This window comes from Mustelus asterias, chromosome 30, assembly GCF_964213995.1.
Source record: "Mustelus asterias chromosome 30, sMusAst1.hap1.1, whole genome shotgun sequence".
NCBI classification, from domain to species: domain Eukaryota; kingdom Metazoa; phylum Chordata; class Chondrichthyes; order Carcharhiniformes; family Triakidae; genus Mustelus; species Mustelus asterias.
In genome coordinates, this window is record NC_135830.1 from 8495184 (window position 1) to 8522229 (window position 27046).

Here is a 27046-nt window from a genome sequence, read left to right on the forward strand (position 1 = left end):
ATAAATCTTTGCATTTTTCTGATCATGTCAGGTGAGGTGAACTGTGGACTGTAAACCGTAAGAAAGGCCCTAATGGCTGCAAGGAAACATAGACAAGGTAACTGAGTGATAAACAAGGTGGCACCTGGAGTATTATGAGCGTAAGTATGAGCGTATTCTGTTCTGCCCTGCTAATATGAAATCAAATATTTTAAAGGCCGTAAAGCATCAAAATATTGATACTTGGAGAGACTTGCGTGAGATTTATAAGTAACACGAAAACAGACTTGCAGTGCTGTTTACAGATTATGACTGGTCGGATACCCACTTGGACGTTGTGGGACGGATGGAACTGAAGTTTATTTATTAGTCACAAGTCGTCTTACATTAATGCTGCAATGAAGTTACTGTAAAAACCCCTAGTCGCCACATGCCAGCACCTGTTCGTATACACAGGGAAAACTTCGCATGGCCAGTTCACCTAACCTGCACATCTTTGAACTGTGGGAGGAAACCGGAGTCCCAGAGGAAACCCAGGCAGACACAGGGAGAACATGCAAACACCACACAGACTGTGACCCAAGCCGTGAATCGAACATGGGTCCCTGGCGTTGTGAGGCAGCAGTGCTGCGCACGGTGCCAATGTGCCGCCCCAACTGTTGGTGGTGGGGGGAATCAGTCTTCCTTTATCATCACTTATACCACATATTTAGACAAAACTATCGTCATTCATTAGAAACATGATGTTGAAATTAATGCATTCATCGCAAGGCTCTGCGTGGCATGTTCAAATTGAGTAGGAGGTGAGTGAAGAGTGAAGAAATTGAGTATTCTTCCGGAACAACCAATCTAACACGTAGCTTGGTCAAATATAAGAATTTTATTTGGCTTTACAGCACATTCCAAAAAGTCCAACAAAATAAACACGTTCCATGTACTGTCTGTTCAAATTCACGTTCAATAAGACTTCATAGCTCACTTAATATTTCTCCTTGATGTATTTCTCAACACTATTTTTGAATTGGACTCTCTCCTTCACGTATGGACATTGATGTCTTATTGGGCAGTACAGATCCGTGGAACTATTCGGATGGATTGAACCAGCAAATGGCCGCTTTGTCGTGTTGGTGCTTCAGTGAGCATGAAGAGCAGACGAATTCCATCCTGAAAAGAAACAGATGAGAGCCAGCACCCCGGTTTGTATCTGCCAGTTTCAAGTTGAGTTTGTAAACGTCTAAAATAATGTTTGTAGAGATATAAAAGAGTTGTAAAAAATGCTGGAGGGAAAGAAAACAGTCATTTAAATGCTGTTTCTGAGTGCTGTGCGAAAGTGTAGAGTACACACAGACTCCAGGTTGCTACATTTGTTTAAGGCAGTGGTTCCCAAAGGGTGCGGTGCGCCACACTGGTGCGGCGAGAGAGGATGGCAAGTGTGGCGGGAAGATTCAAGGACAATCAAAGAAACATTTAAACATGGATAGATATTTTTCGAAAGTGAGAGCAAGAGCATCAAGTGATGCTGAGGGCGATCCGAGTCCAAGTTGTCATCCAGAATCGCCATTCGAACAGGGTGCTGAAAAAGAGTCGTTTAATTCTACACCAGTAGCAGGCCCAAGCAAACCTCTAAAAAAGAAAGTTTGTCGACAATATATGGATAGCTATCTGAGTCTCGGTTTCATATGCACTGGAGATGAAAACGTACCTCGGCCTATGTGTTTGATCTGTGGTGAGAAGCTTTCCAATTCCAATATGGTCCCAAGCAAGATGAAAAGACATATGTTGTCAAAACATGGAAATCTGGCAAACAAGGATGTTCAATATTTTGAAAGGCTTTTGGAACAGCAGAAATGCCAACGATCATATTTCGAAAAACGAATGACAGTCTCAGATAAGATGCAGATTGTATCTTACCAAGTGGCTGAATTGATTGCTCAACAGACAAAACCACATACAATAGCTGAAAAATTGATTCAGCCTGCCTGCAGCTTGATTGTGAAAACTTTGTTTGGTGATGATGCTGAGCGAGAAGTTATGGAAATTTCTTTATTTGATAATACAATTCACAGAAGAATAGTTGATATGTCAGCTAATATTGAGAAGCGTGTTTCTGAATGCATGAAGAATTCTAAATTTGCCATTCAAGTTGATGAATCGACCGACATTAGTGGAAAAGCACAGTTGCTTGCCTATTTCAGATTCATTCACAATGACGAAATAATCACACAGTTTCTATTTTGCAAGGAACTTGAAAAACATACCAGAGGACAAGATATTTCCAAACTTTGTCTGAGTATTTGGAAAAAGTTGAGATTTCATGGGATTCTTGTATTGGAATTTGTACGGATGGAGCGCCATGTATGATAGGGAATGTGAGAGGCTTGGTGGCACTCACCAAACAGAAAAATCCAGATGTAATATCAACTCCCTGTTTTTTACACAGAGAGGCGTTAATCACCGAGACCCTTGTAGCTGATTTGAAGTTGGTTCTCGATCAGACTGTGCGCATTGCGAACTTCATCAAAGCAAAACCACTAAAGGTGCAGTTATTTGCTCAACTCTGCAAAGACATGGAATCAAAACATCAATGCCTAATTCTGCACTCGGAGGTTCGCTGGATGTCCCGCGGAAACGTTTTAAATCGGGTGTTGGAACTGAAGAACGAATTAAGAGAATTTTTGGAACAAGAAGGGAACCCATTGTACCACCAACTGGATGACAATGACTGGTGTGCAAAGCTGGCATATTTGGCCGATATCTTTTCCGGTTGAATGTGCTCAATGCCAGTATGCAAGGCCGCGATGACAATATCCTCACAACTACAGACAAACTAACTGCATTCAAAAAAAAAAGCTTCAGCTCTGGCTCAGAAGAGCGATGCAACATAACCTCGAAATGTTCCCACTGGTAAGAAGTTTTAAAACGGGCAATGAATTGTACGGCCTCATACAGGAACATCTTGCAACACTGGTAGAAAAGATTGATCATTACTTCCCATCGTTGTCTACAGAAAAATTCGACTGGGTGAGAGACCACTTTGCGAATTCCAGCTGTTCCGGTCTGACATTGGATGAGGAGGAGGAAATGGCCTGCATTTCAAGTGATCGCACCTTGAAAATGAAACACGGGAGTATGCCACTGGACTCTTTTTGGATATACAACCAGAAACAGTATCCACGCATCTCTTCAAGAGCATTAGCTATTCTTCTACAGTTCTCCACGACATATTGTTGTGAACAGGGATTTTCAGCTCTGCTAAATATCAAAGACCAGAAAATAGAAAGGCTTCTTTGTGTTGCTGAGGAGATGAGAGTTTTTTTTGTCTCAAATTAGACCTAATATAAATGAGATTACCCGACAAAAACAAGGTCACACCTCTCATTGAGTTTGTATACTTACTTATGGTTACATATGTAAGAGGCTCGTCTATAAATATATTTTGGGAATGAATCATGTTCTTATGCAGCTGCATTGTTTTATACTTTCTGGATGTCCCATGATCATATTATAAAGTAGTTGTGTTCTATGTTATGAATCAAGCACTGCGAGGAGTTGTTTTCTTTTTGTTTTTGAATGTATTTCTTATCAATAAAAGAATTGGTGTGGCGCGAGCAAATTTTTATTCTGAAAGTGTGGCGGCCCATTGATAAAAGTTTGGGAACTACTGGTTTAAAGGGACCAAACATCAGGCTCCACAGGTCTTTTTGCATTTTGTTAGGATTTGAGTTAAAGTAGCCAATCAACTAACAGCCAATGAGTTTAAAGTAAACACTCAGCTAAAGGAAACCTATATGCTTTGATTTTTTTTGTTGTTGTCAGCATCAAACCAATCGTGGTGTAAGAAAACTGCGAGGTCATGGCAGGTAAAAAAGGCCAGAGGAACAGCCATCTCTAGATAATACCTTGGGTGAACATCTCCAGAGGCCAGGGCAGCCAGTCAAAAAAACATTTGTCTGTCCAGCAGTTCTCCACCCCTGCCAGATTAAAACTCGCTGAAGAAAACTATCTAACAGAAGGACACCGAGTTAGCAAGACCTTACAGACAGCGCACAACTACTGAAGAACACCAAAATCTTCTGAATCCCTTCGAGGCGGGTTGTATAATTTATTTGAGTGTGACTGAAATTCTGTTATTACAGTTTTGGTAATGAATGTTCCTCGTATTATTTGAACAGCATTTCATTCGAACTGTACCTTAATTAACATGTTACTTGATTACTTAAAGTTCTTGGTCATTTAAATATAATAGCTTGTTAATTATTTACTCAAAGTGAGTGACAAGCTTTTTTTCATTAATAAGCCTCTGAACGTTAATTAAAAACAGTTCGCAGTTTCACAAATAGTTTTTCCAGATTACGATGCGAGATAAAGGGGATTAACCTTAGTGTCATAACAGTATGGTAATTTACTGAATAACAGTAAGGCTGACAAAGTTTGGACAATATTTCACTGTTACAGAATGCCATAAAGAAAATCTATGTCGGGAATATAAGCAGAAACAGGAATAGCGGGAGTCCATTTTGCTTAGGGTGCTCTCAGAGCTCCACACTTTCAATTGGCAGGTAAGTTTCCTAAACACGTTTACTGCAGAAATAGTACAGGAGTTTAAATTCAGGGCTTTCACTGGAGTAAATTCAATTCCCTGTCTCGATATTGTGCTAATTGTTGTAACTCACACTCAGTTACCAGTTTAAAACGAGTCATATTAGACTCAGAATCTTAACTCTCTGTCTGCTTCACATTTCCTGCAAGACCTGCTGAGAACTTCCAGCACTTTCTGCTTTTATTTTAACATGAATTACTAGCTTGATCAAACACATGAACACAATAAATAGGAGCAGGAGTTGACCACTCGGTCCATCGAGCCTGTTCCCGAAATTCAATACCGTTATGGCTGATCCTGGTTTACAACTTAGTTTTGCACCAGCTCCCCATATCCCTGAATTCTCCGAGAGACCAGAAACCTGTCTGTCCCAACCTTAAATGTATTCCATGATGGAGCTTCCATAACTGTCTGGCATTGAGAATTTCAAAGATTCACAACCATTTCAGTGAAGTAATTTCGCCTTTTCTTAGGCTGAAATGATCAGTCCATTTTCCTGAGACTGTACTGCCGTGGGTTAGATTTCCCGACAAGCAGAAGAAATCTCTCAGCCTCCACCCTGTCAAACCCAATCAGACTTGTGTAGGATTAATGAAATCGCCTCTCATTCTTCCAAACTTCAGAGACTTTCAGCCCAATTTACTCAGCCTCACATCATACGACAACTCCCTCATCCCAGGGATCATCTGCTGAACCTTATCTGCACCGTTTCCAATGCAAACATATCCTTTATTAAATGTGAATATCATATCTGCACAGAATATTCAACTTGCGGTCTCAACAAAACTCTGTGCAACTTTAGAAAAACCTCATTATACTTGGACTCCAGTCTGCCGTCAATAAAGACCAAAATGCAATTTTCCTTCCAATCATTGCCTGCACCTACATGCTAGTTTTATGCATTCCTTGTACAGACGCATCTATTCTATGCTCAATATCGATACTAACCTTTTTCAGCTCTTCAAATATGTCCTGCTCTTTCTATTTTTTTTACGAAGAAGGAAACATCGATTCGCTTTCCAAAATTGCACCCGATCTGCGCCTCCACTCATCAAAGCTCTCAATTTCGTCTGCCAGACTCTCTTCCCCTTTCTGACAGCTTCTATCATCTAAAATTTGCCCATAGGCTCCAGCGAGAATTGAACTCGCGACCCCTGGTTTACAAGACCAGTGCTCTAACCACTGAGCTATGGAGCCAAATGCTGCAAGGCGCTTCTAGTAAGTGCAGCATTATCCGTGGATCGAGGGTTTGAGGATGAAGATTTTTGATGAATGTGGAAATGTCTGAGGTGGAGAGCCGGAAGTTAAAGGACAGAAGTTGAAAGTGACATGATTTGACATGTGTATTGTGTATGTACTTGACATGTATGTTGTGTGTGTCATGTGGCTCTTCTTCAGAGTTTATCGTCAATGTTACATCTCTGATTTTTCCAGCTCTGATACAAGTTCATCCAGCTGGAAGATTTAGCTTGTTGTTCACTTCACGGACGCTGCTTTTATTAAATGAAGAAATGAACAAAAATGTATTCACTCCGTGACTGGGAATCGAAACCGCGTCAGGGCGCCGACGCTGATCACGAGACCCTCAGTGACGCTAATGTGACAAATTTGCAGTGAGTTGATCATTTCTGCACCTATCGCTTCATTTCCAATAACTTTCAATAAAAAAGTCACAATGAGGAATGACGGGAAGCGCACATGACAGGATTTGAACCTCAGTTAGAAAATCCCAATACATCCCCTCGGCTGGGACTGCAGTCTCAATGTTTGCAATCCTGCTGTTTATTTCGACAGACAGCCATTCAACCGGTGTTCCCGTTTGTATTCTCTATCGGAGCAACTCCACTCCTCCCAGATTTGAAAAAGAGTAATCTGGACTCGAAATGTCAGCTTTCTTCACTCCACAGATGCTCCCAGACCTGGTGAGATTTTCCAGCATTTTCTCTTTTTGTTTCCGATTCCAGAATCCACGATAATTTGCTCCACTCCTTCCACATCGTTCCTTTACCTCAACACCTGTTTACATTGCTCTGTCGCTCCTCTTTCTTCATGCCAAAAACGACACGGCACAAACTCTTGCATTCAATCTGAAATGCTGGACTTCAGCTGCAGGGACCAAAACTCAAACCCATTCTGGCAGTGGCTGTAGTTGAACCAACAACTACCATAGAGACTGGACTTTCAGCCACTGGCTTAGATTACTCAGCTACGTTACCACATATGCAGCTGTGTCCTTTACTGGTATTGTTATTGAAATTAGCAGCAAAGGAGCTGCGACAGTCCATCACTTGGCTTGAACCTGCTCGTTCACTGAATCAATTGATCCTGAACTGTGGAACAAGCAGGAATCACACCCAGTCAGAAACAGAATGAGCTGCAATGAAGGACCAGCACCATTTAAACTGCCCTTAACCTTGTCTGGTTCCCAATATCCTGTCAGAAATGACAGAAAAATACCTCCTGTTGAATTTGCTCAGTCTTCACTACAGGACATGAGGCGAGATTGTGTTTTATATGTTCCACCAGGCAATACCTGACATTTGTTTTTACGGTTTGGATGAGAGCAACAAATCTCCATTACCTGACCACCAATCGAAACAGCAGTGAAAGTGTCAAACTCTGACCACCAGACCAGCTGCTTGTCGCCTGTTTTACAACTTGCTTTACACACACTGCATGTGTTGCTTTATTTTTCGCGCCAGGCCAGACTACATTCACCACAAGCAAGTCTCTGTTGCAACATGGAACCTTCTGTTTCCATCCCAGTGATACATTCAATCAGTGACAACATACAACAGACATTCCACTTACAGTTAATAATTCCACCTCCGACTGTTTGAAACGAGAGAGAATCTTTTCCAAATATTTTCGTTGCAGAGTGAGGGAAAAGTTGAATAATTCAGTGTGAATGCCAACATCTGACCTTTTTACCATCCAAATGTTACCTTACATCACCATCTCAATTGTCAGCGCTTTGCAGCCTATCACTATCTTTCTGCTACTGTGTTTGTTCTTGACCTGTTGCACATGTGACGTTTCCAGCTGTAATGTAGACTTGCAAAACTCACTCGGCTCATATTAGTAGATCTACTTTCGATCAGATAGTAAATCACGTTATTGTTCAATAGTTTGCTGACAGCTATAAATAATCGTTCTCTAAGCGGGAATTGAAAACAAACAACACTGGGGAGTACTGAATACAACCCACTGGACTCCCAGGGCCACGGGTGAACTGTGTTTTTCAAAATGACTTACCATATATCCCTTCATGTGTCCAGTTTGGATGGAACATAAGTGGCTGCTTCAGCTAATGACAACACTGATTGTGTTTGCTGGGACATGAAATCGACAGTGAGGTCAAATAGTCCCACAAGATGCTGAAGTGATCGTGGTATATAAAATTCTAAACAGGATTGAAGAAAGTGAAATATTTTTTCTTATGCGCAATCGGGAACACCATGTCAAATGTATAGGTTGAGAGGTGGTAGATTTAAAACTGAGATGATGAGGAACTGCTTCTCACTGAGGGTCGTGAATTTGTGGAATGCATTGCCGTATAGCGCGGTTGAGTCTGAATCATTAAATGATTTCAAGAAAGAGACAGATATATTCCTGATAATTAAAGGGATGAGGGGATATTGGAACAGGTAGGGAGGTGGATTTGAGAACAGGGAGAGATCAGTCATGAACTGATTGCATGATGGTTCAGGCTCGAAGCGCTGAATTTGCCCACTTCTGCTCCTAATTCTATGTTCCTACGTGTAAATTTCAATTTTTCAAACCCACCAACTCATCACTGTGGCTCCAATGTAATCTACGTACATTACATCCACAGGTTCCCCTTCATCCACAACACAACTGAGTCCTGTAAGGGACTGAGGAATGGCCCCATTCTGTGGTTTAATTACTTTAAATTACTTTGTTTCCCTCATTTAATCTCTCCTGATTTACACCCGGCAAGAGGCCTCAAACCCTCTTGTTATGCTGCTGGAAAACACTTGTTTAAAACTTCCTACATTTCTAAAAATTTCCAGTTGTTCCCAATGAAAGGTTATGGAGCTAAAATTTAAGATTTGTTTTCCTGTGCACACGAGCTGTCTGGTTTTCTGAGTTTTTCCAGCATTTTCACCTTTCACTGCAGAAGTTTGAGCAGCTTTGGATGTCAATGGAAATATTTTCATTGAACAACATCCGCAGCAGTGGCTCATTGGACGAGAGGTATGACTCGGGCCTGGGGAGTAAATATCTACAAACGTGTGAGCGATCTCGGGTTCACATGCCGGACTCGATCCCTCAATCAGCTGTTGTTTCATATTGGACAAGTCATAGGTTTTACAAATGTATTTTCAGTGCAAACGTTGGGATTGGTTTACGTGGGATTTGGTTTGAGAACCTGAGCACCGATAGCAGGCAATCTATCAACACAACACTCACACAAGAAAATCAAGACATTAAAAGGTTAATATGCTTGTGGCCATTCACTTGATCTCTGTTCACCAGTTTAGAGGACCCCATATTTGTTGGTTGAGACAGCAAGCTGTGTGATTATTGTTATTCATTCTTGGATTGTGGATGTGTACCCCACTCGCTATCTCTGTTTTTCATTGTCTCTATAGAACTCCCTCAGACTCACTGACGATGTTTTTATTACGTTGACATATTTTGCTCCTTGCTATGTCCATTATTTAGCTGTCTGTGTGTAACCGAGGTTCACTGGATTGATTTATGAGTTTCTCCTGGGAGCAGAGAATCAGTGGGATTAGTCTGTTCGCTCTGGAGTTTAGAATAATCAGAGGTGATCTTGTTGAAAAGTCGGAAACTGGGAAACAGTTTGACAGTGCAAATGTTGAGTTCCCTCCACCACTGGCTAAATTATTAAGAACAAAGAAAAATAAGGTGAATGACGTAAGAGGAGTTTGGAATATTTGGGAGAGGTGAAGCTAAGAATTGGAAGATGTGAATAATGTAATTAATGATAGAGATGAATGGATAGGAACTTTGGGGATTCTGTCGGTGGATTCATTGCAAACTTTGAAATCAGAACATGCTGAGACACCAGATGGAAAAACCGTATTTGTCTCCATGCATTTTAGGTTATGGAAAGCATTTGAGTACGTGTGCCCGGCTAGCTCAGTCGGTAGAGCATGAGACTCTTAATCTCAGGGGCGTGGGTTCGAACCTCCACGTTGGGCGACGTTGATTTTTAAACTTTGTCTCATTCCTGAGTGATTCCAGATCTCCATTCCTCCAGAAGTGTCACCGTTCAAACTGAGTCTTTCTCCTTTCTGCGTTGTTTATCTCAGAGTTGTGGGTTTGTGACTGAAAACTGCCTCCAGTTCACTGGAAGGCGGGGAGTTGAGCGCTGAACTCAGCGAGAGGTTTTGTTCTCATTTATTATGAGATTTAAACCCAGATCTGCGAGATTGTGTCAGTGGGAACAATAATCATCTCCATTGTAATTCAATCACTCCAGCCTTCCATCCTATCAAAAGACCGTTTGTTCTTTCCTCCTCTCCCTCTCTATTTTCCTTGACTTAATTTTTCCAGTTAGGGTCAAAGGTCAGCAACCTGAATCATTCACTCTCTTTCTCTCTCCACAGAAGCTGTTGAAGCCGATGAGTGCTTCCAACATTTTCTGATTTGACGTGGGATTCGCAGCAAGTACAAAACCTAGTTTTGGATCACAGTGGTTCACTTTTCTCTGACTGAATCTTACCTGTCTGAACAGTCGAAAGGTTGAGGTCTTAAATAATAAGACACCAGAATATGTCACCCTGTTTGACATGAAATGAAACAAAATGAGAATTAATCATTTCTTAAAATGCGGCTAATGCAATATATATTTTGTTGTCAATGCCAGCATTTGTTGTCCATCCCGATTTCCCTCTGAACTGGGTATTTTGCTGGGCCATTTCAGAGGGCAGTTAAGAGTCAATCACATTGCCTTTCCTCTGGAGTCCCATGGAGGCCAGAAAGGAGAAGGATGGCAGATTTCCTTCTGCAAGATGTGTTTTCATGACAATCAGAAAACAAAGCTTCATTACTGAGACTAGCTTTCACTTCCGTTTCAGTTCTAGGCTGCGGTGGGATCGTGACCTGTGAGCCGGGGCCACAGGATTCATACTCCACTGATTTTACCACGATGTCACCATCTTCCCGGAAGAGTGTAAGTTTAAGTGCTTCACATGGAATCAAACAACTTAATTTCACATTGAAAACAAACATTTAAAGCAGTGTACTGTTGAAATCAGTGTCGTACACTCAGGATACCGGGGAATTGACGAGATATCTATTGCTTTCATTCAAAGACAGAACAATGTGGTGAATCCTCAGCGTGAGTGATGAAGGAGCTGTGCTCCGAAAGCTCGTGATTTCAAACAAACCTCTTGCACTTTAACCTGGTGTTGTGCGAATTCTTACCGGGCACTGAAGGGCATTTCATTTACAATTCGCAAAAAGATTATTTTTATAAAATTAACAGCTTTCAGCAAATCGCACCGCAATCACATTGCGGACAATGAACAAAGAACAAAGAACAATACAGCACAGAAACAGGCCCTTCGGCCCTCCAAGCCCGTGCCGCTCCCTGGTCCAACTAGACCATTCTTTTGTATCCCTCCATTCCCACTCCGTTCATATGGCTATCTAGATAAGGCTTAAACGTTCCCAGTGTGTCCGCCTCCACCACCTTGCCTGGCAGTGCATTCCAGGCCCCCACCACCTTCTGTGGGGTAAAATATGTCCTTCTGATATCTGTGTTAAACCTCCACCGCACCCCCTCTTCACCTTGAACCTATGACCCCTCGTGAACGTCACCACCGACCTGGGGAAAAGCTTCCCACCGTTCACCCTATCTAGGCCTTTCATAATTTTATGCACCTCTGTTAAGTCTCCCCTCATCCTTCGTCTTTCCAGGGAGAACAACCCCAGTTTACCCAATCTCTCCTCATAACTAAGCCCCTCCATACCAGGCAACATCCTGGTAAACCTCCTCTGTACTCTCTCCAAAGACTCCACGTCCTTCTGGTAGTGTGGCGACCAGAACTGGACGCAGTATTCCAGATGCAGCCGAACCAACGTTCTATACATCTGCAACTTCAGACCCCAACTTTTATACTCTATGCTCCGTCCTATAAAGGCAAGCATGCCATATGCCTTCTTCACCACCTTCTCCACCTGTGACGTCACCTTCAAGGATGTGTGGACTTGCACACCCAGGTCCCTCTGCGTATCTACACCCTTTATGGTTCTGCCATTTATCGTATAGCTCCTCCCCACATTATTTCTACCAAAATGCATCACTTCGCATTCATCAGGATTGAACTCCATCTGCCATTTCTTTGCCCAAATTTCCAGCCTATCTATATTTTTCTGTAGCTTCTGACAATGCTCCTCACTATCTGCAAGTCCTGCCAATTTTGTGCCGTCCGCAAACTTACTGATCACCCCAGTTACACCTTCTTCCAGACCGTTTATATAAATCACAAACAGCAGAGGTCCCAATACAGAGCCCTGCGGAACACCACTAGTCACAGGCCTCCAGCCGGAGGATGCAGTGAGTTACTCTGCTGGCCTCATTGCATCAGCCCCAGAGGACGATTTCTCAAGAACACAAAAAGCTCAGCGATAAAGAGGTCGGTGGCTTCACTCATCAGAGATTACCCTAGAGCACGTGACCTTTCTCCCAAATCACACACGCCCACAATTGCTCAATAATGCTCAGGAAACCTCAATTTCCGTGTTGGTTTCGTTGACAGAATTTGTTGCTTTCACTGCAATGGTCTGGGTTCGATTCGCGGTTAGGGAATGTTGATTCATTGCTCTCGTGCAACACATGGATTAGGGAGAGTGGGTATTGCTTCCTGGTCGAAAACGGGAGCGATACTTGTGGCAGGTTGAACAGGAAGAAGGAAATATCTGTCCCATTCCACAATCCTGTCAATTACCCATAACAATTCATATTTACATTAGGAAGTCTTACAACACCAAGTCTATTTGGAGTCAGGAGCTTTCGGGGCGCTGATAAAATAAAGCAAATTGATTTTATTATCGGAGCAAATGAACCAATTGGACTTTAACATGATGCTGTGAGTCTTCTTATTGTGCCCACCCCAGTCCAACGCCGGTATCCCGACATCATATTTACATTGCAATTGCTGGTACCAACTGTCAGAATGAGTGAGTTACCTTCTACTGCATTAAATTTCACTGTAGCTCACCACATTCAAAGAGTAATGTTTGTTACATACCTTATTGTGTTAAATCTGTTGAAAAACTTCAGCTTATCACAGCTCTGCTTTCATCACACTGGAAGCTAATGTGAAAAGATGAATAATTTCAAAGCTGAACAACGTGCACAAGACAGGAAGGAGAATGCGACTGTGAATAATTGGCACTGTGCATATTCCTGTATTCAGTCTATGGGAGAACCAGGAGAATGAAATCCTGGTGGTCCAGTGCTTAGGATTTGGCGCTTTGAGGGTCATATATCGCCTTCGATATGCCAAGATTTAAAGTTTTTGATAATCCATTTAACAAACCTGAGTTGTTTCCTGATCGAAAACAGCTCTGACAGAAGCAGTGGAGTTAGATCTATATTTGTGTCCGAATTGGAAATGGCACATGGGCAACAGTTCAAGAACAAACACAGATCGTGAAGGACAGTGATAGGCTGCAAAGCGCTGCCAATAGAGATGGGGATACAAGGTCAAATCTGTGTGACAATGGGGTAGATTTTATCGATTAGATTGACACAAACATCTCCTAGACCTGGATCCAAATTTCAGCCAAATCACAAGAAAACATCTCGCTAACTTAAGCGCTGAGCTCTCCGACTTCACTCAGAAACCAGTAACTCTGAGACAAAGCGGGATGCAAGCTGACCACTGAATCCCCCTCCACCACTTAATAAGACTATGCTGGATCCCGAGCATCAGTTCACAGCTGAGGTGGCATAGCTCAGTGGTAGAGCATTTGACTGCAGATCAAACGGCCCTCGGTTCAAATCCGAATGCCCCCTTCCTTGTCTAATTGTTATCTTAGTTTCAATTGTGACTGTCTTTCGTTGGTTGCAAAGCGCGTTGTGACGTCCACCAACCGGGAAAGGCGTTACATGCATACAAATCGGTCTTTCATACATTACCTTCAATCCCAATTATTTGGTTACCACTAAATCGCAGCAATACTGTGGGGAGGGAAAAAGTCAAGGGGCTTGCATAGTATTGTAAACGATGTGGTCATGTTGTAGTCCTCGACTATGTTTTAAAAACAGAGAATTGGCGTTGGATATATACAGCACTCGCTGACACCCTAATATAGAGTGTCTTCGTCTGAGTGGTGGAATTCGTTATTGCGTTCGACTTTAAGCAAATGTTTGGTGGCTCAGTACCATCCAGAGGCGGTGGTTGTACTTTTATTTCTCCCATAAGTATTCACTGTCGCGCAGTTCCAGCTTGTGAACCGAGGCAAGAATAAAAATATTTCTCAAGTGTTGCCGCTCGACTGTTGTCAGGTGTTGTCAACGTTATTTATTTAATGACTATTCATATCATACATATCACATGGTATAACATATATTCATTTCAAATGTGCAATTAAAGTTTAGAATTAGAGTCTTGGCTGGATGTGTTTGTGTGTCAGTTCTCCGGTGAGTCCTCATCTGAGACTCGGAAACAATCTCTCAGTATTCTGTAGGTTCAATAAGATTGTCTCTCAGTCTTCTAAACTCCAGGGAATTTCAGCCCAATTTACACAGCATCTCATCCCAGGAGAACTCTCTCATCACAGGAACCTACCCAGTGGACCGTCTCCAATGGAAGGGTAGCCTTTTGTAAAAAAAAAAGCATTGTGGATATCAGAACTGCACCGAATATTTCACACTTGCTCCCAACAAAATCCTGCACAAATGTAAATTGGTGTTTTTATTCTTATTCAGCAATCTGCTGGCAATAAAGACCAAAATGTCATTTCCCTTCCTATTGTTTGCTGCACCACCATGCTATCTTCCTGCGTTCCTTATACAAACACACCCGAATCTCCTTCAACATAAACGCTTATATTAGGAAAGACGATGGCCTAGTGGTATTATAGCGAGACTATTAATCCAGAAACTCATCCAATGCTATGGGGTCCCGGGTTTGAATCCTGCCAAGGCACGTTGTGGAATTTGTATTCAATAAAAAACTATCTGGAATTAAGAATCTACTGATGACCATGAAAACCATTGTCGAAAAAAAACCATGGAGTTCGGTAATGTGCTTTAGGGAAGGAAATCTGCCGTCCCTTATCCGGCCTGGCCTACATTGATTCCAGAGCTGCAGCAAAGTGTTTGACCCTAACTGTCCCAGGGCAACCAGGATGGGCAATAAATGCTGGCCAGCCAGCGACGCCCATTTCTAATTAATTACAGAAGAACTAGGTCATCTTTCCAAACATTGTCTGCTCTTTCTCAGTTTATGAGCAAGAGAATATCTTTTTGGACAACATGGTGGCACTGATGCCTCACAGCGCCAGGGGCCCGGTTTCAATTCCCGGCATTGGTTATTGTCTGTACAGAGTCTGCATGCTTTCCCCGTGTTGCGTGGGTTTCCTGCGGGTGCCCCTTCTTATTCCCACAGAGTGAAAGATGTGCTGGTTAGGTACATTGGCCATGCTAAATTAGCTGTCAATTTACCCGAGAAGGTGCCGGTTCTGCCGACGACGTAATTGTCACAGAACTTCATTGCGGTGTTAATGTAAGCTCAATTGTGGCACTAATAAATAAACTTTAAACTGTCCAACCTTACACCCGATCTGCTGCAAACACTGAGCTATGGAGCCAATTCCTGCGCCCAGCGCGGAATTGGTGTATCATTATCGGTGGAGCGAAAAGGGGGTTGAATATTCAGGTGCGTGATATTTGATGGATGTGGAAATATCCGAGGTGGAGAACAAGGAGTTAATCGAGGAGACTTGAAAGAGGAAGAATTTGACATGTGTGTCAGTTGTTTTTGTGATAAATGTCTGCCGTGTCATTCTTCTTCAGAGTTTATTGTTATTGTTACATCTCTGATTTTTCCAGCTCTGATAAAATTTATCCAGCTGCGGATTAATCTTGTTTCTCCCTCAACAGACACTGTGAGGCGTGTTTTCGTTTAATACTTGCCTGGGACTCTAACGCGGAACATGGCGCCGAAACCTGACCACGGGACGCCAGGAAAGCTAATATCAGAGATTTGAAATTCGTTAATAACCATCTCTGTCTCCACCGCTTCATTTCAGGTCACTTTCGCTACTGACATTGTCACACAGTCATTCGAACATTTTATAACCAACTGAAACAAATTATGTCTTCTTCCTTCATGTTCAAATACTTTCGACTCGAGAAACTCGGTACGTGCTGAGCAAAGTGCCGTTTAGTTAACAGTTTATCATCAATTCCGGGCTATAGCGGTGGAAACATTGACTATGAACCACTCGACCACATAGGCTCCACTATCACTGGCTCAGTGTTTCCTTGTCCACCATTCCTGGTGTCATGTAATCCATCCTCCCTTGTGCTCTACCACAGAAATTCCTTTTTTTTTTAATTTCACTGAGTGATTCCTGACTTTTCAATCAGAAAATACTCGGAATAATCATGTTTAGTGACAAACGCGCAAACAATTCCACTAATCGAACCCCTCTGAAATTAAAACCGTTTGGATTTTTTTCTGTGAAGGCAAAATACTGCAGATGCTGGAACCGGAAACAAAATAGAAAAATGCTGGAAAATCTCAGCAGGTCTGACAGCATCTGTAGAGAGAGAATAGAGCCAACGTTTCCTGAAGTCTGCCCACTCAGGGAGCTCCACAGGCAGCTCCAAGCTTCAAAGAGTGAAGCACTGAGAGTTGGGGTAAGTGTGGGAGTTTAGGGAAGTGGATGGAGTGGTGTTGCTGTGTCTTGTTTCGTTTACTACCCGGTCCCTTACGACCAGGTCCAGTGCGGGCAGGTGTCCCCAGACATTACAGTTCAGAAGGTGATGTGAGCAGATGGGTTTATTGAGACTTTCAGAAGGCTTTCGACAAGGTCTCACAAAACTAACTACCATGTAACATGAAAACGCATGGGATTGCAGGCAATGTTTTGAGATAGATAGAAAGCTAGTAAGCAGACAGAAAGCAAAGAGTTGGCAATAAATGGGCCTTTTTCTGATTGGAAACATAGAAAAACATAGAAAACCTACTGCACAAAACAGGCCCTTCGGCCCCACAAGTTGTGCCGAACATATCCCTACCTTCTCGGCCTACCATCCTATTAAGTCCCATGTACTCATCCAGGAGTCTCTTAAAAGACCCGATTGAGTTTGCCTCCACCACCACTGACGACAGCCGATACCACTCGCCCACCACCCTCTGTGTGAAAAACTTCCCCCGAACAATTCCCCTGTACCTACCCCCCAGCACCTTAAACCTGTGTCCTCTCGTAGCAGCCATTTGCACCCTGGGAAAAAGTGTCAGAGTGTTCACCCGATCTATGCCTCGCAACAACTTATATACCTCTATTAGGTCTCCTCTCATCCTACGTCTCGCCAAGGAGAAAAGACCCAGCTCCCTCAGCCTATCCTCGTAAGGCATGCCACTCAATCCAGGCAACATCCTCGTAAATCTCCTCTGCACCCTTTCAATCTTTTCCACATCCTTCCTGGAATGAGGCGACCAGAACTGAGCACAGCACTCCAAGTGGGGTCTGACGAGGGTCTTATGTGGCTGCATCATTATCCCCGGACTCCTAAACTCAATCCCTCGATTGATAAAGGCCAGCACACCATACGCCTTCTTAACCACCCCCTACACCTGCGGGGTCGATTTTAGAGTCCTATGGACCCGGACCCCAAGATCCTTGTGATCCTCTACAGTACTAAGAGTCTTTCCCTTTATATTGTACTACTTCATCCCACTTAACCTGCCAAAATGGACCACTATGCATTTATCTGGGTTGAAGTCCATCTGGCACTTCTCCGCCCAGTCTTGCATCCTATCTATGTCCCTCTGTAACTTCTGACATCCCTCCAGACTATCCACAACCCCACCAACCTTCGTGTCGTCGGCAAACTTACCAACCCATCCCTCCGCTTCTTCATCCAGGTCATTTATGAAAATGACAAACAGCAAGGGTCCCAGAACCCTGGGGCACACCACTGGTGACCGACCTCCAACTAGAAAAAGACCCATCTTTACCCACTCTCTGCCTCCCTTGGGCGAGCCAAATCTGGATCCACAGGGCAGCAGCCCCTTGTATCCCATGCCCTCTCACTTTTTTCCGGAAGCCTTGCATGGGGGACCTTATCGAACGCCTTGCTAAAATCCATATAAACCACATCTACCGCTTTCGCTTCGTCAGTGTGTTCTCTCACATTTTCGAAGAACTCCACCAGGCTCGTAAGGTACGATCTGCCTTTGACAAAGCCATGCTGAGTATTCTTGAGCATACTAAACCTCTCTAAATGCTAATAAATCTTGTCGCTCAGGATCTTCTCCATCAGCTTACCAACCACTGAGGTTAGAATCACCGGTCGGTAATTTCCTGGGCAATCCCTATTCCCCTTCTTGAAAATAGGAACCACATCCGCAAACCTCCAATCCTCCGGCACCTTTCCCATCTCCATCGACGACGCAAAGATGCTCTGCAATCTCTTCCCCCGCCTCCAACAGTAACCTGGGGTACATCCCATCCGTACCCGGCGATTTATCTAACTTGATGCCATTCAAAGATTCCAGCACAACCTCTCTCTTAAAGTCCACATACTCCATCTTTTCAGTCAGTGTCTCGTGGGGTGCTGCAGGCATCTGTGCACGGACCCCAATTGTTCACATTGTATGTTAATTGTACTGAAAATGGGACTAAATGTATTATCTCCAAATTTGCAGATGATAAAAGTAGTTGTTGTCATGGGGGACTTTAACTTTCCAAATATTGATTGGAACCTTTGTCGGTCAAGTAGTTCGGAGGAACAGTTTTTGTGCAGTGTGTGCAGGAGGGTTTCCTGACACAATATGTGGATAGGCCGACAAGAGGTGAGGCCACATTGGATTTGGTACTGGGAAATGAACCGGGCCAAGTGTTAGATTTGGTTGTGGGGGAGCACTTTGGAGATAGTGACCACAATTCAGTGTCTTTTGTTATTGCAATGGAGAGGGATAGGGCCGTACGGCAGGGCAAGGTTTACAATTGGGAAGAGGTAATTATGATGCGATTAGGCAAGACTGAGGGGGCAGAAGATGGGAACAGAAACTGTCAGGGAAAGGCACTAATGAAAAGTGGAACTTTTTCAAGGAACAAATAGTGGGTGTCCTTGATAGGTATGCCCCTGTCAGGCAGGGAATTGCCGAGCGAGGGAACCATGGTTCACGAAAGAGGTGGAATGTCTTGTGAAAAGGAAGAGGGAAGCTTATGTCGGGATGAGGAAACAAGGTTCGGGTGGCTCGATTGAGGGTTACAAGTTAGCAAGGAATGAGCTGAAAAGGGGGCTTAGGAGAGCTAGGAGGGGACATGAGATGGCTTGGCGAGTCGCACCAAGGAAATCCCCAAGGCTTTTTACTCTGATGTGAGGAATAAAAGAATGACCAGGGTGAGTTTCGGGCCGGTCAAGGACAGTAGTGGGAACTTGTGTATGGAGTCAGTAGAGATAGGCGAGGTGATGAATGAATACTTTTCTCCAGTGTTCATCAAGGAGAGGGGCCATGTTTTTGAGGAAGATAAGGTGTTACAGGCTAATAGGCTGGAGGAAATAAATTTTCGGAGGGAGGATGTACTGGCAGTTTTGAATAAACTGAAAGTCGATAAGTCCCCTGGGCCTGATGAAATATACCCTAGGATTCTTTGGGAGGCAAGGGGTGAGATTGCAGAGCCTTTGGCTTTGATCTTTGGGTCCTCACTGTCCACGGGGATGGTGCCAGAGGACTGGAGAGTGGCGAATGTTGTTCCTCTGTTTAAGAAAGGGAATAGAAATGACCCTGGTAATTATAGACCGGTTAGTCTTACTTCGGTGGTTGGTAAATTCATAGAAAAGGTCCTTAGGGATGGGATTTACGACCATTTAGAAAGATGTGGATTAATCCGGGATAGTCAGCATGGATTCGTGAAGGGCAAGTCGTGCCTCACAAATTTGATTGAATTTTTTGAAGAGGTAACTAAGTGTGTTGATGAAGGTAGGGCAGTTGATGTCATATACATGGATTTTAGTAAGGCGTTTGATAAGGTCCCCCATGGTCGGCTTATGATGAAAGTAAGGAGGAGTGGGATAGAGGGAAAGTTGGCAGATTGGATAGGTAACTGGCTAACTGATCGAAGACAGAGGGTGGTCGTGGATGGAAAATTTTCCGGCTGGAGGCAGGTTGCTAGCGGAGTGCCACAGGGATCAGTGCTTGGTCCTCTGCTCTTTGTGATTTTTATTAATGACTTAGAGGAGGGGGCTGAAGGGTGGATCAGTAAATTTGCTGATGACACCAAGATTGGTGGAGTAGTGGATGAGGTGGAGTGCTGTTGTAGGCTGCAAAGAGACATAGATAGGATGCAAAGCTGGGCTGAAAAATTGCAGATCGAGTTTAACCCTGATAATGTGAGGTGATTCATTTTGGTAGGACAAATTTAAATGTGGATTACAGGGTCAAAGGTAGGGTTCTGAAGACTGTGGAGGAACAGAGAGATCTTGGGGTCCATATCCACAGATCTCTAAAGGTTGCCACTCAAGTGGATAAAGCTGTGAAAAAGGCCTATAGTGTGTTAGCTTTGATTAACAGGGGGTTGGAGTTTAAGAGTCGTGGGGTTATGCTGCAACTGTACAGGACTTTGGTGAGATCACATTTGGAATATTGTGTGCAGTTCTGGTTACCTCACTATAAGAAGGATGTGGAAGCGCTGGAAAGAGTGCAAAGGAGATTTACCAGGATGCTGCCTGGTTTGCAGGGTAGGTCTTATGAGGAAAGGTTGAGGGAGCTCGGGCTGTTCTCTCTGGAGCGGAGGAGGCTGACGGGAGACTTAATAGAGGTTTATAAAATGATGAAGAGGATAGATAGAGTGAACGTTCAAAGACTATTTCCTCGGGTGGATGGAGCTATTACAAGGGGGCATAACTATAGATTCGTGGTGGGAGATATAGGAAGGATATCAGAGGTAGGTTCTTTACGCAGAGAGAGGTTGGGGTGTGGAATGGACTGCCTGCATTGATAGTGGAGTCAGACACTTTAGGAACATTTAAGCGGTTATTGGATAGGCACATGGAGCACCCCAGGATGATAGGAATTGGGATAGCTTGATCTTGATTTCAGATAAAGCTCGGCACAACATCGTGGGCCGAAGGGCCTGTTCTGTGCTGTACTGTTCTATCTTCTATAAAAGGTGGGTGAGTGTGAGCTGTGAGAAACATGCAGGCATGTTGCAGTGAGATTTCAACAGGCTCAATGTGTGGGCATTTGCAAAGTAGTTGCAGTATAATGTGGGTAAATGTGAGGTTATATACTTTTGCACCAATACCAGGAAGACAGTTTGTTATTTGAATGGGTGTAAATTGAGAGAGGTGGATACTCAGCGGGACCTTGGTGCCCGCGTGCACCAGTAACTGAAAGTAAGCGCGCATGTACAACAGGCAGTACAAAAAGACCAATGGTATGCTGGCCTTCAGAGGTAGAGGATTTGCGTCCAGGAATAGATATGTGTTGCTGCAGTTGCTGAATGAAATTTTACCAAATAAATCTGTCGGACTTAAGCCTGGTGTTGTTCAAACTCTTACAATGTTTACCCCAGTCCAACGCCGGCATCTCCACATCATCACTGCAGCTGTAAAGGAAATTGCTGAGTCCACACTTCGAGTAGTGCAGTTTTGGTGTCCATATATGAGGAAGGATGTCCTTGCTATAGCAGGAGTACAGCGAATGTTTACCAGGCTGATTCCTGGGATGGCAATCTGTGATATGAAGAGAGACTAAGTCGTATGGGCTTTATTCATTGGAGTTTATTCGGGTGAAACATATAATATTGGAACAGGTTTAAACAGCGGAGTTTCAGAAAGAATGTTCCCGATGCTCAGGAAGTTGAGGACAAGGGCTCATGGTTTGGGGATAAGCATCAAACTTTTAGAACAGAGATGAGGAGAAATTTCTCCACCCAGATAATCTTTGGACTTCACTCCCACAGAAAGTTGTTGAGGCCAAAACCTTTCGTGATTTCAGGAAGAAATTATATATTGCTCGTGGGGCTAAAGTGATCACGGAATATGGGTGGAAGGGGTGATCAGGATATTGAAGTTGATGATCAGCTATGATCAAACTGAATGGCGGAGCAGGCTCGAAGGGCCGAATGGCCTACTCCTGCTTTTACCATATTTCAATGTTTCTGTAATTGTGAAGCGAGGTGAATCTGTACATGGTCTGTGTCCGAGCCTTCTGTAACTCTGAGCCTCTTCTGAGTCCGAACGATGCGTGAATCCGAACCGCTACTCTGTCTGAACCTGAGTGGGTCTGAACCCGGTGCGGGCCCGAGCCTGGTGCGGGCCTGAGCCTGGTGCGGGCCTGACCCTGGTATGGACCCTCTCGACACGAATGCCAGCATTCCATTTGCCTTTCTAACTGCCGACTGAACCTTCAGGTTAACCTTTAGAGAATGTTGAACAAGGACTCCCAAATTCCTTCGTGAATCTGATTTTTTTAAGTTATTCAACATTTCGAAAATAGTCTCTGCCTCCATTCCTCCTTGCAAAGTGGAATAATCCCACACTTTTCCTCATTGTATTCCATCTGCAACTTCTTTGCCCACTCTCTAACCTGTCCAATTCCTTCTTCAGCCCACCCTCCCCCCGACTTCCTCAATATTCCCTGTCCTTCTGCGTATCTTTGCATCATGTGCCAACGAAGCAACAGTGCCTTCATTTCGTTCTTCCAAATCGGTAATGCATATTGTGAAAAGTTGTGTTCCCAGCACCGACCCCTGAGGCACACCACTAGTCACTGGCTGCCATCCTGAAAAAAGATCCCTTCATCCCCACTCTCTGCCTTCTGCCAGTCAGCCAATCCTCTATCCATGCCAGGATCTTGCCCTCAACATCTTTGGCACTTAACTTATTTAACAGTCTCCTGTGCAGCGCCTTCTCAATGGCCTTTTGGAAATCGAAATAAATCAGGTCCACTGGTTCTCCCTATCTAACTTCCTTGCTACCTCCTCAAAGAACTCTAACAGATTCGTCAGACATGAGCTCCTCTTGACAAAGCCGTCCTGACTCAGTCCCATTTTATCATGCACTTCTGCGATCTCATCTCTAATAATGAACTCTAAAATCGGACAGAAGTCAGGCTAACTGGCCTGTAATTTCATGTCTGCTGCCTCCCTCCCTTCTTAAACAGCAGTGTTATATTAGCTACATTCCGGTCCTCTGGTACCGTCCCTGTTTCCAGTGATTCCTGAAAGATCACCACCAATGCCTCCACAATTTCCTCAGCTATCTATTTTAGAACCCTGGGGTGTAGTCCATTTCTCCCATGCGATTTATCCACCTTCAGACCTTTCAGTTTCGCCAGAACCTTCTCCTTAGTGATGGCCACTTCACTGACCTGTGCCCCCCGACTCTGCTGGAGCTCTGGCATCCCACTGGTGTCTTCAACCGTGAAGATTGATGCAAAGTAACTATTCAAGTCCTCTGCCATTTCTTTGTTTCCTATTATTCCTTCTCCAGCCTCATTATCCAGTGGTCCAATGGCTATTTTTGCCTCTCTCTTACGTTTTTATATATTGAAAAAAAACCTCTTCCCATCTTCTTTTATATTACAAGCTAGCTTGCACTCATATTTCATCTTCTCCCCCCTTATTGCTTTTTCAGTTGTCCTCTGCTCGCTTTTAAAGGTTTCCCAATCCTCTGGCTTCCCAAAAATCCTTGCCACTTTGTGTGATTTTTCTTTTGTGTTTATGCTGTCTTTGACTTCCTCGTCAGCCATGAATGCATCATCCTCCCTCTGGCATGTTTCCTCCTCACTGGGTTGAATTTCTGTTGTGCCCCCCGAATAACTCTCAAAAACTCCTGCCGTTGCTGTTCCACAGTCTTCCCTGCTGGGCTCCCTTACCAAACAACTCTGGCCAGCTCCTCCCTCATGTCATTGTAGTTACCTTTATTTAATTCGAACACCTTTACACCTGATTCCGGCTTCTTCCTCTCAAACTGCAGGGTAAATTCCATAATTTGTGGTCACTGCTCCATCACCTTAAACTCCCCAATCAATTCTGCCTCATTACACATCACCAAATCCAGAATTGTCTGTTCCCAAGTCCGCTCTGTCACAAGCTGCTTCAGAAATCCATCTCTTCGACATTCCACAAATTCCTTTTCTTGGAATCCACTACCGACCTGATTTTCCCAGTCCACCTGCATATTGAAGTCCCACATGATTATTGTAACATTGCCTTTTGTATTGGCCTTTTCTATCTCCTGATTTATTTTCTGCCCCTCATTCTCTCACAATCCTCATCACTACCCTCACACTGTACTTTGCCCTTTACCTCCGCCAATCATTCCCGACGTTTACGTTTGAAGGCCAGTTTCCGATGTTCAAAGTCTCTCAATTTTTACTTCTCTCTTCCCCTTGTCTCCTTTTTTCCTTTTGCCTGCAATTCAGATCGTTTTAATTATTTTGCATGCTGTTCCTCCCTTTCCTTTCGCCTGTAATTCAAAGAGTTTTAATTATTTTTCATATTTCAGTCAGTTTCATTTGTAAATGAATTCCCGCCATTTCCAACGATTCTGATTGTGCTTCTGACAATTCCAAATGCGTTCGCCACATTTATCTCTCCTTTCCGTACTCTGTCAGGCAATGTCAACTGCAATGTATTTCCTAATTCCAAAATCTTTGCCTTACTCACTTTCTGTAAGGTAACTTGCTGACTTCCTCCAGCTGCAGAAATTTCTGAGCCTCTGAAAGAGCCATTAATCCAAACCGCACTCGCTATTTAAACTTGAATACAACATCTGAAAATAAAACAGAAATCTACGCACCATGCACTGTCTTTGAGTTCACTCATCCCAAATCAATCAAGAAATACAGATTTCAATCCCGGAGCCCCCAATTCTTATCAGTAAGGTTGGATACTTCCAGGTGTTCCATGAAGCTCGACTGACCTGTTACGCTTTACCTTGAATTTGGCTGGAAGGAGCACGAGAGGTTTCACTTCAGGTGTCAGTCACCTGACCCACGAGAAAATTTTATTCAAACAAAGTTTAATTGAGATTATTGTTGACATGTATAGTAAGACAACTAGCAAGAACTTTTAACAATTACAAACAAGAAACATAACAACCACGATAATGTACAACTCCGAAGGAACTATCTCTCGTGTGTTCTAACCAAAGCCAGCTATCCACAAAACCCTCCAAATCACCACAATACAGTGGAGGTTAATGCCTACTTATTGCACGTGACCAGCCTCCTGGGTTGAATGCTCATAATCCCTTGAGAAGAAACTCTGAATAGGTTGTAATCGAATCTGCTTGTCAAAACACAGCTTTTTAAAAAGAGAAGGACAGGGAGAGGGAGAGAGAGATTGCTTCTTGGCTTGCTGCTAAACAGCTTCCCAAAACAAAACTAAATGACCAAAAGGAAAAATAAAACTATCACCTGATTGCCACAGCTTCACTCCACCTCCATATAAGCGGCATGATGTAAAATAATTCTTAAAGGTACACTCACATGACAACATTAACACTCACGCTTTCAACTGAACACTCCCCGTTACCGCAACACTCTCCCTCTCACATCAACACTATCCTGTCACTTCAACACACACCCTCATCACAACACCCCCCCGCTCACCTCAATACTCCCCTTCCCTCTAACAATCTCTATCACACAGACATCACATCCTTTTTCCACAACGCTATCTGTCTCAACTCAACACTATCCATCTCACATCGAAATTCTCCCCCTCACATCCGAATTCATCACCTGCGATCCACATTTCCCTTATCTCAAAACCCACCCCTTCTGATGTCAGCGACCACTCTTATCGAAACACTCACCACTCTGCTTAATACTCCCCCTCACACATCAACACAGCCCTCTCACATGAACATTTCTCCTCTCAGCTCGAAATGCCGCCTTATATGAACACTGCCATGCTTCAATGGAACCATGTCCGTCTGATGTCAAAACTCCCCTTCTCACCTCAACACACCCACCCATCAAAAATACTTCCCCTCAACTCAGCACTCTCCACCACCTCAACACACTTTCCCAAACCTCAACACACATTCCCCTCACTGCAACGCAACCTCTCTCATCGCAACAGGCCAAAGCTCATCTCAACACACAACTTCTCAAATCTACATTCTCCCACTCAGGTCAACATCACCCCTCTCACCAGAACACCCCCTATCAGCTCAACACTCCCCCACTCAACACAACCCACCCCCTCCCAACTTAATATCCTTAAACCTCACATCAGTCCTCCCTGTTCACATCTACATTGCCCCACGCACCACAACTCGACCCATCTCATCTCCACAATCTCCATCCAGCTTTGCACTCTCACCTCAAGATCCCCAAGAGCTAAATCTCCCGTCCCACAACACATGGGAGTTGGAGCGGGCGGGCACAGACCATGCAAAGATCCCATTAATTCTGGCGGGATTATCTGATTTTGGGGTGAGCGCGGAGGACAACTCGAGCCCTGCCTCAACTCAACATTCTCCCTTCTCATGTCAGCTCTCGCTTCTCATCTCAGCCCTCTGCCTCACCGCAGCTCCCACCATCTTACCTCAACTTTCCCTCTCTCAATTCAACAATCCACTCTCATTTCATCTCTCTCCCTCTCACTTCTACACGCCCCTTTCCCTTCAACAATCTCCCTCTCTCACATCAAACCATTTCCTTTCATCTTTACATTCCCCCGTCAGGTCGATGGTCTCACTCTCAAATCCATACTCCCCCTCGAAGCTCAATAATCTCCGTCTCGCCTCAACACTCCCATAATCACCCCAACACTGTCTATCTCTGATCCACTCTCCTCCTTCAGACCTCAAAAATCTAGCAACTCATCTCAACTGTCTCCTCACATCTCAAGACTGACCCACTTCTCAGCATTTTTCACCCTCACCTAATCATTCCCATTTCACTCAACATATCCCCCTCCTCATAATGCTCCCCCTCTCATCAACATTCTCCCTCCAACCTCAGCACAATCCCTGGCCTCAACAGCCCCCTTTCCCTCTCACCTCCACATCCCCCTTTCCCTCTCAGCTCAACATCCCCCTTTCCCTCTCACCTCAACATCCCCCTTTCCCTCTCCCTCAGCATCTCTCTTTCCCTCTCACCTCAACACCCTCCTTTCCATCTCACCTCAACATCCCCCTTTCCATCCCACCTCAATATCCCCCTTTCCCTCTCACCTCAGCATCTCCCTTTCCCTCTCACATCGACATCCTTCTTTCCCTCTCACATGACGACTCCACCGCTGCACACCCCTCTCACACTC

General features: G+C 44.0%; 3 non-coding genes across 3 annotated transcripts; 2 read left to right on the forward strand and 1 right to left on the reverse strand.

Moving 5' to 3' along the window:
• Positions 1 to 5703: 5703 nt before the first annotated feature.
• On the reverse strand, positions 5704 to 5776 carry trnat-ugu (transfer RNA threonine (anticodon UGU)). Its single transcript has one exon. It is a non-coding gene; the product is annotated as a tRNA-Thr (tRNA).
• A 3922-nt stretch (positions 5777 to 9698) lies between these two features.
• trnak-cuu (transfer RNA lysine (anticodon CUU)) lies at positions 9699 to 9772 on the forward strand. The gene has a single exon. It is a non-coding gene; the product is annotated as a tRNA-Lys (tRNA).
• Positions 9773 to 13526: 3754 nt separating this feature from the next.
• trnac-gca (transfer RNA cysteine (anticodon GCA)) lies at positions 13527 to 13598 on the forward strand. Its single transcript has one exon. It is a non-coding gene; the product is annotated as a tRNA-Cys (tRNA).
• The last annotated feature ends 13448 nt before the right edge of the window (positions 13599 to 27046 follow it).